Source organism: Macrosteles quadrilineatus, unplaced genomic scaffold, assembly GCF_028750875.1.
Source record: "Macrosteles quadrilineatus isolate MER2022 unplaced genomic scaffold, UCM_ALF_1.0 Scaffold_5__1_contigs__length_97177068, whole genome shotgun sequence".
Lineage (NCBI taxonomy): Eukaryota > Metazoa > Arthropoda > Insecta > Hemiptera > Cicadellidae > Macrosteles > Macrosteles quadrilineatus.
In genome coordinates, this window is record NW_026542598.1 from 14959822 (window position 1) to 14973761 (window position 13940).

Sequence of the window (13940 nt, forward strand, 5' to 3'; positions counted from 1 at the left end):
TTAAGTTTTGTGTATCATTATTTTTTGTTTTTTTTTATTCGCCCTTAGTTAAATGAACTCCTGTAACCACTCCTGTCCACTGCATTTCACTCTCGTTTCTCCTAACCGGTTGGATTATTTGAGAGTTATCGTGGTTTAATAAACTAACAATGAGGTACTAAACTAAGTCACAAACTAGTTTTCAATCGGAACTATAAGCCGTTTCAAATATTGTATTGCTAATCTATTCGCATTCTAGATAATGTTGGCTTTGCAACAACATATATGCTCATTGTCAACTATTGAAAGCTTTAGTACCGTCTTTTATGACCCACGGATACATATAACCACTGATTTGACCTAATATCCGTGGTTCAACCATTCAAAGGACAACAAATGCTTACGTTCCTTTTGAAAAACGGTTTGACTTAGTGTTTGAATTAGTTTTCTATTTTGACTGTGCATAGTTTGCAGTTTCCTTAGTTTATTAGAAACAATGCAGCATGGTTTGTACTAACTCACGAATAGTGATTTAATTATACTGGATTTATGCATTCTTGACTATGTATAACTATAATTTATTTTTGTAAAAAACAACCCTCTACCCCTTTTTGCTCTAAAAAGAATTAAATACATTTATAATAAAGTAAACTTTTGTATTAGTCAAGCTCACGTATTTTAAGTTGGGGCGGCTCTATGATAGTTTTTGATAGAGAAAAATTTAAAGAGAATGACCACATTGCAGGATATTATCTTATAACTAAAGGTGTTAATCTTAATCTTTTTTCAGAGTTACTAAAAACACACTTTATCACCCTCCATGTAGCAGCAAACCTAGGTACTCGTTAAACCTAATGTTATTGAAATATTTGAATTGAAATCAAATCAGGCAAATGGAAATTCGCTTAGTCTGCAGGTTTGCTGTGGTAGGGGTATAATATATCTATTTTATCCAGCTATGTTTTATTGATTTTCACAATACACTACCTATTTTTATTTTATTCATATTTCAGTGAGAGCCGCACCTACTGAAATACGTGAGCTTGAACGGCTGCCATTTTTGACTCATACAAGTTTTCTAGCCTGTAGTAATTTCTCTCAATAACATGTTGAGACGATCGTGTGGTACTTTATTGTAACACTTTATATACCAGTAGTTAGACTCAAGAAAATAGCAATGATTGTAGCCATATCTCTTCTCTAACTATAACCAGAAGTGTGATACATGGGACAAAGTCGACGCAAATAAGTAACAATAGTAATCGCCTTCAAGACCGAAAGGGAAAAATAACAGGTTACGGTAACGGTGAAATTGGAGTAACCAGTTACTTTCACGCAACGTTGACCTACGATGTGCATGTGACATTCATGTGTAGTAGGAAGTTAGATAATATTCGCAGGAAATAGTTTCCAGTAGTGAAAACACAAATTTGTCAACAACCTAGGTAGTTACAGGAACTAGCGTGCTGTTGAATGCAATGTAAAACATACTGCTGGATGACGCTTCGGAAGTCAGATAATTTTGTTTTGCTTTTATAAATAACTAACGGGAGATCAAGCAACAATGCCTTCAAAGGTAAAGCATGTTATATAAATGTGTTATACTAAATAAATTACCCTAAACCCATATTTGCTTAAGGCTTGTCCGTTTGAAAGTAATTGCACTTGCGCATCAAGAAGAAAACAGTTCGCATGCTCCGTATGCTCGTTCATATTTCTGTATTGATTTTTCAGGTAACAGGTTTAATGAAACATGTTTTGTAGTTTCTGCTATTTCTTCTGGTGTACACAAATATTCACAATTACTGAGTTCATTATTCTCAAATTTTAGGCCCACTTATTACTATTCTTTCAAATACTACACTTTAGGTAATGTTCAAACCACCAAACCAAGCGCTGAACGAAAATAAAATATAAACACGAAATGACAGGTTAAATCGTAAATCAATAGTCAATCAGCTGATCATAGAACTAGTATCTTTAAGTGTTGCCAACCTATTTCCAAGCGTACACGGATTACGTGCATTATAAAACCACGCTGTTTTGTGTTGCTTGGTTGGAATACTGGTTTGCGCCAAAGTGTAAACCGTGCGACAAAGTATAAACGGTACGACAAAGTAAGTAGATGCAGCAATTAGCAGCTTTCTGTGCTATAATCAGTGCAAGGAAGCCAAATTTGTCGGGTGACTGTAGGAAAAATAAATTGCCATAAACCCATAGTGAGTTTTGTCCGTTTAAAAGTAATTGCACTCCTTTTACAAAAACGTAATTTGTATATAGGGGTTTGAATTGTTTAAATAATCAATCTGTAAGCATCTACAGCTCAACCATATTTATTCATCAACATGAATTATACTCTGAAAATTACATTTAGACGTTTGACATCCAGGTTGATAAGTAAATAAATAGGATAAATATCACATTTAACATCATTACCATTAACTACGGATACCCTAACATAAAGTTTAACATGTAAGGTAACTGCCAAAACTTACATAAACAGTTTATATAAAAACACTAGATTATTTCCGTTTCCAGAGGTAGTCCGGGTATGTGTATGGATGGGGCTCCACAAACTCCTCGACCAGTGGGGCGTGTACTAGAGGAGCGGGATGGTGATGGTAGTACCTAACCAGGCGAGCCACGGAGGGGTGGTGATGATGTACGACCAGTCTTGCAGGAGAAGGGTAGTAATGTACTATCCTGGACACTACCCTGTAACATCAACTTTGTTATGCCGTTGTAAACCTATTTTAGTTTCGGCTTTATTGTCCTATGTTTGGGTGACAGAGAGGCAAAAGTTCTCGTCTCCAGATCGTGCTGGATGGCTCTTGCGGGATCGAGCCTGAACACAGACACAGATGCCATTTCATGTCAATTTATTAATTGTCCGATTGGGATATGAATTAATGATGCTACTATAAATGTTAGGCGTATAGAGTCAGTTGACCATCATTTGGACAGGTCCCTCAAAGAGAAACATGTTAAGGACAACACAAACAAATTGGGTAATATTATGACTGTCGAGTAGAATCATGGGGGTGTGATACATACATTTGATTTAAGGAGTGTAAAAATGTGCATTTACTATGTAATCATAAATTTTAATGTGTCTCTCGTTGGTTATCAGATTATCTATGCACTTGGAGTTGAATCCTGGAGTATCAGGAACCGTTATGCCAGTAGAAGTGAGTCTGTAAAAATAACTAAACTATTAAATGTTTACGTTTTGACCAACTATCCCGGTATTCATGAGTGTATCAAGTTGGATTTTTTTAATGTATCTAAACTCTTAATTTGTAGTATTCCTATGGCGGCAAACGTAGTTCGAATTGGGACAATGTGAATAATCTAATCACCGAAACAGGGAATTAATTTTTTTTTTTTTTTACCTTAAAATCTTTTAATTATTTCCCCTAAAATTACCAAAACTCCTGTGATCATTTAGATATTTAAAAAGCGAAGTCGTTCACGAATTTTTTTATGATTTAAGGATATTTAATTTAAGTTTAAGTGGTTATTGAATGATGTCAATTTAATGAATTTTCAAGAGTTTAAAAAAATGTCACACGCAAGTTGCACGTTATACTTTGTACTTTGTCTACAGTTGTAATTTCCAAACAGACAATCAAAAAACAGTTTTTAATTTCAAACAAGATTTTTTCTATATATTAGGTGTCCTTATTTGAAAAAGAACACTTGGTGTAAAGTCATATATATTGCTCCTACAATGCTAGAACTAAATTAGGTTTGGTTCAGTGTCATTTGGAGTGAGCAAAGTAGTAGGCAAATGAAATGATTGCTCGCGTTGCACGTTATAATTTTCCTACAGTTACTATAAAGCAAAGAAATTTTACACTTAACAACACGTTTTAGGTTATCTTGAATCCAAGCGTTGAACGATATGAGAAACACTACACCAGCTGATCGTATTATTAAGTGTTGCTAGCTTATTTTCAAGCAAGGCTATGGTATTACGTGTCTAATAAAAACGCACAGTATTTGTTGTTTGGTTGGAATACTGGAGTGCGGCAAAAGTAAGTAGATGCAGCAATTAGCTATTTTGCGTGCTATAATCAGTGCAAGGAAGCCCACTTTGGCAGGTAACTGTAGGAAAAATATCTTGTGATAACTTCTGTATCAGCTGATGACCGCCTCGGTGCTGCTACCTAGGAGAGATTGAGCGAACCACGACGAGACTGAACTATGCACGACTTGACAATGCAACGCAGTCAAGGCGAAACCTCAACTATTTAAATTCATTGTTGACAATAATTTATAGGGATATTAAACACAAGGGAGTTTTTAACGTTATTTCCATTCTGTGTATAATGTGAATTAATTGCGAGTTAAATAGCTTTAGATAAATCATCTGCATTGTTGTCGTTACCTTGCTACTATTGCCTCAAAGCCCAGTGCAGTGAATTACTAATGAACTATTAATTACAATATTTTACAGAACAGGTATTTTTATGACGGAGCTAAGATTACCTTTCCTGTTGTTGGCTTTTGTTCAAATAATACTCAGAGCCAATTTTTATTTTAACATTTCCTTCGGGGCAAATATTATTTTAAAAAACCAATTAACCTTTTAGCAAATAGTAAGTATTTATTAACATTTCTGAGCTGATATAATTATAGTACCTACATCAAGTTAATCAAATTATTGGATGACACGGTTTCAAGAATTAACGTTCAAGTAGTCGCGCCTGCAGTACAGAGACGCATGTGCCGCGCACAAATGAAAAGGATCTGTGGCAACATTATTGCAGGCATCGACACAACCTTTTGAGAAGATGCAAAGTTGTAAATATTGCTCGTAAGAATTACATTTTAAATATTTTATAAACAAGTTTAACTATATCTCCAAGCACTTGGGGTATTAAAATGTGATTGAAATAACAAGTATGTGAATTTAACGAACCATCGAAATATTTAAAATACTTCAACCATTGTATAGTTTGTTTATTTTTATTTTTTTCAAATAAGCGCTGAAGTTGGTTGAACTTTGCAATAGAGTTCAGCTTTGAATTACTTTAGACTCTTGACATATTCTAATCATAAAAAATAACCTGTTCTCGATAAGTGCTCTTTGCTTCAAATTTTAAATATCTGTTCAGTAGAGTTATCGAGTTTATTTTTCCAAAACTGCACTTGACATTTAAATCAGTTTAATTTTTTAAATTTCAAACTTATCGTATGAGCCTCTGTATGCACCTACAGAATTCCTCAAATTAGTATTTAGTAAGGCTTAATCTTTTTTACACCACATATTTATTTCCACTTTCTTTCCATCCCCATAGAACAACAAACGTATTCTCATTACTTTTGAACAAAGGTGTATTTTAGTTTTACAAATACAGTATAATATTAGTCCAAGTAATGTAAAGCTTTCATAATACAAACACCATTAATTACTACTGGTGGTCCACTTAGTGTATTTACAAAGAATAGGAATTGCAGAATATTGTTACAGGAAATATACTAATTAATAGCTAGTAGCAATATGTACTTAGCAACAAAATATGAACACAGTTATAAAATGTTAGTCCATTGTAACAATTTAAAAACAAAAGTATAACATCTGATATTTACTTTTTTAAAGTTGTAAAATGGATAACTTTGAAAAATATAAACAAAATTTTACATTGTAGTTTCTTTTTGTTTCCATGTTAACCAAACAGAGTAACTTTCTTTAATGTAAACAGTGTTACATTATTGATTATCAATTATCAATTATTTAAGATGGGGACGCCACAATGTGCGTATTTTAACCCAAATATGAGTGAAGGATGAGTGTAGGATGAGTGACGCGATCTTGTAGTCTTGTTAGTGACTAAGGCCGACATGTTCCTTAGACACAGCTGTTAATTAATAGCCCATACAGCTAATGGCACCTAAGGGACCTACAGTTTATTGTGGAATCCGAACCACATTTTTTCCTCGTAATTAACGAATTGGTCTAATTATTAGGATTTGAGGCCCAAGTACAATATCGAAACGGTAATACGCTTATTCTAATACATTTTTTGTGTTTACACATAGCCAGACAGACGCCTTATTTTATTAAACAATAGATTATATTTTACTGTACTAAATTGTTTTTTTCATTTTTTTCATTTTTTATTATATAACATTTCTATTATAATTGGCTTCAACTTACGGTCTTGTGAAGGTTGACTCACTCGTTGCCACCACCAAAATCACCAGAATCGCAGTTACCTACATGTAAAAAAATAGAAAGATGATGATAAAACATCTATGTAAAGTAAAGAAACTTACTTATTAATAGAGAAAATAACAGTTCGTAAACAAACCAGCAAAAGGTCGTGTATGTATTTAATTCTAATTCAAGAGGAAATTCTTTTCAATAATAGTGGCTAACTTTAAAACTTCTAATGAAACTTTGTACTTTATGATCTATTTTAGAATGTAGCTGCAATTTTTGCTACAGGATGCAGAATGTACAAAGCAATCCCCTTTTTCCCAGGTGGAACACGCTGTAGCTCCTAAACGAATATCTTTAAAAAATGTAAAGATTAAAAAACATTTCTAAAATTGCATTTAGAATCTAAATCATCATAAAATACTAGATTGTTTATGATAAATTTCTTAGCTAACCACCATATTGGAAAATGGCGGTCATTTTTAAAAAGGTAGATTTTTATGTCATAAGAAAATAGTTGAAATCCTCCATTTAATGTTTTCTCTAAATCTCAGTTTCTGAGATACCAACGGTGGCACAATTTAGTTGTTCACACAGTATATTATCCTAATATTTTCAAAATTTAAGTTAATTTAACATGACAGTGTATACCATTGAACGATGTTATTGGAAATAATTATGATAGAACTCCAATAATATGGTTTATTCTGTCAAACGAAGCGTCACAATTATGCTTATAAGATTAGTTGAGCGAAGTAGAATTCATACCCGGTTGTAAAACTGCCCATGAATTGGTAAAAAAACGTAAATGGCCAGCTTTATTTCTTCTAGTTACTGGTAAAAAAAATCTTAGAATTAAAATTGTACCATAACCCATTCCGTAACTCATAAAACATTAATTGTCACTAAACATTAACACAACTACAACTAATCGTACAACGTATAGTAATTAGTGCTCACCATTACATTAGTGGCAGCCATGATGGGTGTATTGGCACTAACTATTGTGTGCAGAGGTGACGGCTTATATTGTGTGTGTACGGGGACACTGCCAAGGGCTCGTGTACAGTGTACGTGAACTTCCACACAGTGGCGTAACGTAACGCGGCTGATTCAAGCTCAAGATAAGATATGAGGAGGACTGAAATTGAATTTGTATCAAGCTGAACCTAAAATGGGGGCTATAACGATTTAAGTTTGACTTAACTACATTAGTTAGATAATACATTAGTTTTATGTGATTTAAAATTAATCTATATAATACTAGCAGAGTACCCGTCCTTCGTACGGGGTTGGAATATAAGTATAAAATGCTTATTGCAGTTATACTCAAGCTTTGCGTTTGCAATAAGGGAGGACACAGTTTGAAAACATTTGCTTTTTTAAATTTACACCATTCTATAGTATTACACAACTACCATAGCCATAATGTTCTACCACTTCACCTAAACAATAGAGAAAAATAAATTATCAACAATTCGCAAAATATAACAAATTACTCATGAAATGAAAAACATAAACATAACTGTAAACAATCCTACTTTGACAGTTCTCATTGCGAATCACAGTTTTTTGTTGCTGCTTAGTTCAAATTAGTTGTTTTCATAAATGCAAAAAAAATATAGTGCTGCACCCTGTTGGTAAATCTTATAGCTTTTTAATGCTTTTCCATATCATAGAACCAACTTCTTTAGGTGAAACAGCTGACTAAATTCTTTAATTCCCTTTAAATATGAATACTCATAAGGTTAACATGGGGAATTACAGAGCCACTGGGGCAGAGCCCGAAAGGACTTTTGAGATAAGAATATGCCTATATGTTAATCGGGAATGTAAGCTATCATCATGCCAAATTTCAACCCAATCCGTCCAGTGGTTTATGCGTGATTGAACTTCAAACACACAAACTTTCACATTTATAATATTAGTAAGATGATATCTATACATATGATATCTATGATATCTATGGATCTATGATATCTATATTTATATGATATCAGGTAAGTTTAAAATACAACGATTCAAGGTTTTATGAAGATATTATGTTTTAAGATGCACTTGTTGAAGGTGAGCTAAAGAGTTTTGATCCAATATGGACTTAAGATGTTGAACAAAACTGAAGATGTAATGACTAAATATATAATTGTTCATGCTCAGCTTAGGGAGGTTGAAAGAGTTTAAGAAAGTTAGAATGTGTCAGTGATACATGCTCGGATATTGATTAGTTTGAGCTAAACTGAAAAATTTCATTTCTCGACTAACACCATAAAAGCACTATAGCCCTAGCACAGCAGAATAACTTAAGGTCATATAACAACAATGTGAATATGCTAATTTATATACTGGTACCTATTTATTCAATAGTAAAATGCTATATTTTTCAAACGCTGTTTATAATGTGTTTCGATTTATATAGTTTTAATTGTATAGTGATAATCAAAGGTATCATTAACATGAATATCACAATATAAACACAATCATACCATGGATAACACAAAATATCTGTTATTGTACTGATAACTAGTTATTCAGTCTAGTTGAGTCAGTTAGAAGGACAACCTAAGCCAGTAGCTGTGTCAGTAGGCCGCTGTTCATGATACTAATTATGAATATCAATGAATGAGGTTTATTAATACCACAGATTTCTGCTACTTCTTAGAACTATTCAACTTTTAACTCCATTTATGTAGTTGAAATAATAGTAGTTTACGCAACGATTGCGTTAAGTTAGTCTGTATGACACGAGTAGAAAATTTAAGGCACGAGCTTTGGCGAGTGCCTCAAAAACTTCTACGAGTGTCATAAAGACTATTAACGCGAGTTGCGTACACTACTTTACCTACGACCGTTTTTTAATTACTAACAATCAGGTTTTTAATTACCAAAAGTCGATATTCATAACTTTTTAGAGAGGTTATGTTTTCGTTTATTGTCAGTGCCACTGAAAGTGATGCAACGACTTATTGTACACTATAATCAGCTGATTTCATGTAATTACGTGTTTGTAAAACTTCGTTAAATAATACGTTACCTTTTTCAGGGAATAGTTTCTGCTAGCAGCATTCCTACCATAAATACTGTATCAGGTACAATTAGGGAAATATTGCATTTTTTTGACAACTGAATGATTATAGTGAAACAGTTAATTTACAGTTGATCTCAGCATAGAATATTATAAAATATTATACAAAGTTTGTGCTCTCATTTCTATCTCGTCAACTTCACTTTCACTAACTGACATTTTTAAATCAGTTTGATCTACCTTCCTTTAACTTCCACCAACTTAGGTTAATAATACGCGAGTATCAACAGGAAAAAGTCGGATCAACAATTAAAATTGTCAACTGATCAGCTGATCAGCTGATTAGTTTACGTTCGAAGCATTACAATTTTACTTCTTTTCTCTCAATCCTTGAACCTCATTGGTCCGTTACCCGTGTTGTTATGAGAAAAACTATGTTGTTATGAAATGAAACTATGCTGTTATGAAAGTAAACAGCTGTTAAGTGAAACTTTTCAATTCTAAGAACTGAACTGAAATGGCTACTTTAAAAAAACGGTCGTAGGAAATAGTTATTTGTGCAACTAGTGAGAAAAGTGAGCAATTGACTCACTCGAGAGAAATCCTTACTCACGAGCCGTAGGCGAGTGAGGAATGGTTTCTCGAGTGAGGCAATTGTACTTTGAACTCGAGTTGCACATTATACTTTTCCTACAGTTACCATAAAACAAATAAATTTGTGAAGAAACATAACCTATTTTTACACAGAAGTGAACTTTTAATATAACATTTAATGTGAAGTGACAAATACAACAGTACAACAGCTGACCAGCTGATTTACAGCCAGTGCTGCCAACGTATTTCGCGCGCATGCGACGTTGCCTGCATGTTACGCGCTCACTATTTCGTGTCTTAACGTTGCAAATCTGGAGTGAGACAAAGTAATTAGAGTGAGACAATGTTAACATTGTCTCACTGATGAGCGAATTGGCCACTTTGCTTTCTCAAATCAGTGAGAGAACATGTACATTGTTAGGTAACTGTAGGAAAAGATATAAACCAGTGTTAAATTAGAATGCATTTATCATGTAGTTGAAAATAACGTTTACAAATTTAATTTTAATGTGTTTAACTTACCATAAGCTTTAACTTAATAATAAAACTTAGTGTCAAGCTTTAGAGAAGGAAGATACTATTTAATCTTGATTGCAAACAAGGTACCCATGGGTGTAGATTACAATTGCATTGATAAACTGATTTAAGTAGAAAAAATTACAGTACTGTTACAGCTGAATAAAATAAAATAATGAAAGAACTAATGAATGGAATGGTAATTAATACCATTTCATTCATTTACTTATTTTGAATTTACATTAATTGACGTGACATCAAAATAGATTTTTTGTTGTTTTATTATACACTAGACCTCGCCCAGTGGTCGAAAACTTGACCAAAAATTAATGTACAATTTCTCTATTTTCACACCACACTGTAAATAAAACATGTGATTGGAATTTGTTTGGATTTTATGTTTATATTTTGTTGTTATTTTGTCACTAGCATGGCAACCCGTAAGGCCCATGTAATGTTTTTTTTATTTCAAATTCATTTTTCGTGCTTATTTTTGAGCCTATTTCAATTTATAAAGGGATTCTGCACATTTAAAATATCATTCATTTTGTACCAACCGCGTGTAATTCGGTCCAGTAGCCTGGCTGTCATAAGCTTTGCAAAAGTTTCTTAATAGGGTGAAGTGGGGTAAGTGTACGCACGGGGCAAGTGGACGCGCTGGCTATAAATAAGCCATAATTGGGGAAAAAAAAATTTAAATTTATAATTTTTTATGGTTTGAAATGTGATCTTTCAGATTCTGAAGTTAGAAAACAACATTTATGACTATTTATACGTTAAAACTAAGTTTTAAAATACCTCTGCATTTCTACTTACTACGAAAGTACCGCCTTGAAATTTTGAAAAATTCCCTAAACTCAACGGATAGCCATAGAAATTTGAAAATTGGTACACTGATGCAGTTTTTGAAGAGGAATCCAAAAATGTCATTTTTATATTACTAAAATTTATAATTACAAAAATGGGGGGGGCGTACACTTGCCCTGGGTGTAACAGTGGTTGGGGCAAGTGTACTCCCAGCCCCGGGGTAAGTGTACCTAGGGGTTTTCAATGGTGTGACAACATACAATTAGTTATCAGGTTAAGACAAGTTTTCCTATTTCTTAAGTTATTTTCCTGGTTGATTTCACCTTTGGACCTTATACCTGAACTGTCTTTTGTTTACTCAAACCCAAAAGAAGATTTTTCATTCATTCCCAATGACGACATACTGAAGGTTTTGCCTGAACCTACACCAGGCAGACGGGGGGAGCTGATTTTCGACGCTTCCCTCTTTAGTGTCCATGTTCAGTAAAAAAAACCTGTAAATATGTAAATAAATATAATTATAAGGGTGTGTGAACTAGGTACTAAGTCAATTAACAGTTTTATTTTAGTTATGTAGACTAGTACGCACTTACAGTGAATACAGTGAAAAACAGTGAATTGCCATGCACTTTCCCCACAAGGTAAGATTTATCTAAGTCAATAAAAAATTATATTTTTAGATAATAACTAACCTGCCATTATTTGTGTGATGTCAAAGAAGTTTTTTACAGCATTTGATTAATTAATAAAAATATATTAACAAGTTTATATTAATAATTGTAAATTTACAAATTTGCCATTTTGCGGAAATTGTACGCGGAGTTCCACGAAAAAGTTCATAACTCCTGAACGGTTTGAGATATTTTTACAAATAAAAAACCATTTTAATCAGCAGATTCTAAGCTATAATCCACTTGCCCCAGATTGCATCTAAAGCAAGTTATATGGAATATAGGTGGGGGGCGTACACTTACCCCGATTTTAGGGGCAAGTGTACGCACGGGACATCACTTTACAAAAAAAAGTATATAAAAAAAAGTATGATGATTTAAGATTTGAAAAAAATCATACTTATAGACCACATTCCAAGCTTTCTGCTCACCAAATTTCATTAAGATATCTTAAATACAATTGAAGTTATAGCAAGTTAAAGTGCAACTAGTGATTTTCGTGCGTACACTTACCCCACTTCACCCTATATAAGATTTGGCCAAAATTGTTGTTACTGATTTCAAGTAGGTAGTGAAACTTTTTATTATGAGTAATATAAATATATCTGTGAAAATGTAGAAACTGATGATAGTATTTACTCTATCAATATATAGGATATATGGTTAGGGATTCATATGCATGAGAAATGGTGCTTAAATTTAAGTTCTCATGTAAAGACTTATGCAAATACATTAGGGTGGACTAAAAGGGGTAGTTTAAAAATATATTCTCAAAAATACAAACATAATCTTTATCCAAACCCTTAGCTGTGACTAGTAGCATCTGAGAACAGACTAATAATTTGTTTAACAAGAACTTTTTTCTCAGCTCGTGTGCATCGCAGGGAAAATCTACTCATACTGTTAAAAGATATTTTACTGTATATGTGCAGAATACCTTACAAAACTAAAATAGGTTCAAAAATAAGCACAAAATGAATTTAAAATTTTAAAAAATTAACATAGGCTTTATGGGTTGCCATGATGGTGACGAAATAACAACGAAATATAAGCATAGAATCAAAACAAATGTAAGAAATTACGATCACATGTTTTATTTTTGCAGTGTGGGATGAACATAGAGAAGCATGTACCTTTGACTTTTAGCATCCAATAGTCAATGCTTACAACTAGACATTCCATTCTCTATTCTTCTTCACTCAACGTAATTAAAGTTGTTGTCAGTTTTTAATTAAATTCGTTGTAGTTGATGTGAGCCACCAACAGATTGCGCTGATCTAAATAACTATTTCTGTCGAATACACAATGTTTTTAACCAAGTCAAACTTCTGGAATGACTTATTATGAGATAAAGGAACTGTTATGATCCATCAACTTTTTCAGCAACAAACATCAAGGTATTTCTGTGACTGGCTCACACAACTACGTGTTTTAATAAAAAAAAATGCGATGGCTGGTCCATAGAAGGGATGTCTACTTCACTATACAATAGTCAATGAGTGGACATTACATATTCTTGGTCGAGTTTTCGACCACTGGACGACCACTAGTATTCATAAACAAGCAAACTATAACAGCTTACTTATTCTCTATAAGAAGAGAATAGGAATTTTGTATTTACAATTTTTGGAATTTTCTCCGTTACCAATAACCGTACGAAACCTTCAATATACTTTTTCCTGGATCTTGGTGAACCGTTCACCTTAGGAATTTAAGTTTCACATATTTTACTTACTTTAAATTTGATTTTTTTTACTCTTCGCTTACTTTGCAAACATTTTAAATACCAATAAGTATTTATTTCAAATATCAAGTATCTATCTTTAAACGCCATCCATTCATAAAAAATAACTGTTTCCACACTTATCCTAGTGATGACATGTGTTGTTCAGATATCCATGTTATAAATAAAATGATAGATTACCTTTAAATTATCTACAGTAATAGTGTTTATTAAATGGGTAACTTAAAATATAAAATAAAATTAAGATAAAACAACATAAAATATAATTATGGCTGATCAACGTGTATGGTATGCAAACATTTCAGAAATATTTAATTTTATTTCGACTTAAGCTTAATCTCAAGTTAAGTCTCTTAATCTTAAATTATGTAGTTAATAATTTGGTAAAACCGAATGGCACTTTAGTATTTAATAAGTTAATTTATTTTCAAAAACTGAACA